The 2,033-nt window shown below is 41.7% G+C and overlaps 1 pseudogene; it reads left to right on the top strand.

Annotated features, from left to right (window-relative positions):
- The first annotated feature begins 1,316 nt into the window (after positions 1-1,316).
- Positions 1,317-1,432, top strand: LOC111743297 (annotated as a pseudogene).
- Positions 1,433-2,033: the final 601 nt, after the last annotated feature.

The following is a 2,033-nucleotide window of genomic DNA, read 5'->3' as shown; positions in this document are numbered from 1 at the left end:
AAGGGAGAAAATGCCTTTCTCTTACGTACAGATGCCCTTTCAAAGACAACATTAAGACATTATGCCCGTGAGCGGACAGCAATGGTTGCTATGTCTCCCCCTAAAGCTTTGTTAGGAACCCCATAAAACCTGGCACATGGTTTGTGACACCCAGTGAAACATTGTGCTTCTTCCATAATAACCTGAGCCCTGCTGCCTGTCATTAAGGGACCTCTCTTATTAAGCATCTCTTTTTAAATGGCTGCCATCATCTGGTCCCAGTGTACATTAAATCCCATTATAATTATAAACACACTTCCCCATAACATCCCTTGCAGATTTCATCTACATTGCCTACCCCCTCAGGGCATCTTTGCACTAATAACAACTCAGATTTGCTATTCCAGTTGACAACATTAGGTTCCAACACCATTTGCAATATGCTGGGGAGAGAGAGTAGAAAAAGCTTTCTCTTCCTCAATCACGAAGATCTTGGGGTCACAGTGACCCCAAGACCTCATGGACTAGAAGAAATAACCCCTCTTCTTCTCCCTTTGCAGAGTCACTCTCTGCCCTGCAGATGAGAGAAAGGGCATACTTAGAACCTGAAAAAGAACCCCAAATTTGTAAACATCACTAATCAGGAGTCTATGGGGGAAGAAAATATGGCAATTGCTAATCAAAGAAACCATCATCTTACTTGGTTTTCTGGGCTTCAGCTAACCAGAATCCACACATCACTTGATTATTTCCTCCTCTGTTTTTTGGATGGGGCCTCTAAGGGAGTGACATGAAAGAATTAAACTTAAAAAAAAAAAAAAAAAGGCAGACCAAAGAAAACTATCAACGTATGCATTTAGGGCAAATTCAACTGGCTATTTTTACATCATCTGCATCTAGCTATTAGATATCTACAATAATGACCTGGATGCATTGCAAAATCCTTTGCCACCAGAAAAGTACACGACCGGTCTGCTGTGTCTTCCCCTAAGGATCCCCAGTGGAGTAAAGAGCTGAGAGTACATGTAACAACCTGAGGTAGCCTCCAGTGGCTACCTGGTGTTCTCAGTTGCAGTGGAGACTACTTTTTTCAACTCAGGGGCTTCACCTACTGCACCTCTCCCTGAAAATACTTCATTCCTCACTCATCACAAGGTCCTTAGGAAGTAAATGCAAAGTAGCTTCTTTTCCCCAAAGGTAGGAGTTCCTGATTTATCATGACAGGAAAGTTTACGTTTAAAATCTTAAATATTTTGGATGTGGCTCCATAGTGTAGCAGTTAGCACGGCTGCTTTACACAGTCCTGGGTTCACACCCCAGTGGAACCACAGTTCACAATCTATAGCCATGCCACCCTGAACAAGCCCATTGTCTGATTTGGGAAGTTAAGCAGGGTCGGGCCTGGTTAGTACTTGGATGGGAGACCACCTAGGAAGGCCAGGTGCTGTAGGCATAAATTAAAAAAAAAAAGAAATTAAAATGTTTTCCAAGTGAAGAATTGGAACAAAATGAGTTGCAATCTTCCATTAACACTCAATCAGAATACTTAAAACATCACTATAAACTTCTTTCTGGGCATCTGTTTAGTTGAAGTTTTATTTTAATTCAAAACTCCCTCTCCAACTTTTGCCTGAAATTTTGAGGAAGGAGAGGAAGTGCAGGGATCCCGGGGGGCCCGATTCAGTGAAGAACTGTTTGGTCCTCAGCTTGGCTGGCTGCTGCACAGAACTTGGTCTTAGTGGAGTAAGAGGAGAAGGAAAATTAAAAGCTCTTGTTTCCCTTTTCTATCTTGCTAGAGGTTAAGATCAGGAAATTTGCAATCGGAATGGTCTGATTTAGAGCCTCTCAGCTCCGATATTTTATAGTTCTACAGTCTTGAGTTAAGACACTTAACCTCTCTGAGCCTGTCTTCTCATCTGCAGAATTGGGGAAAATAATAGTTCCCACATTAATGGGGTTGTTATGAGGATTAAATATAATAACATAGGTAATATGTTAAGATTCATAGTCAGTGCTCAATAAGGCATTATTCCTACTGTCTCCCTCCTGTAGAT

The sequence above is a fragment of the Pteropus vampyrus genome, unplaced genomic scaffold, assembly GCF_000151845.1.
Source record: "Pteropus vampyrus isolate Shadow unplaced genomic scaffold, Pvam_2.0 Scaffold110, whole genome shotgun sequence".
Lineage (NCBI taxonomy): Eukaryota > Metazoa > Chordata > Mammalia > Chiroptera > Pteropodidae > Pteropus > Pteropus vampyrus.
Note: the sequence above shows the minus strand (reverse complement) of the source record. Positions and strands in the feature narration are given on the sequence as shown.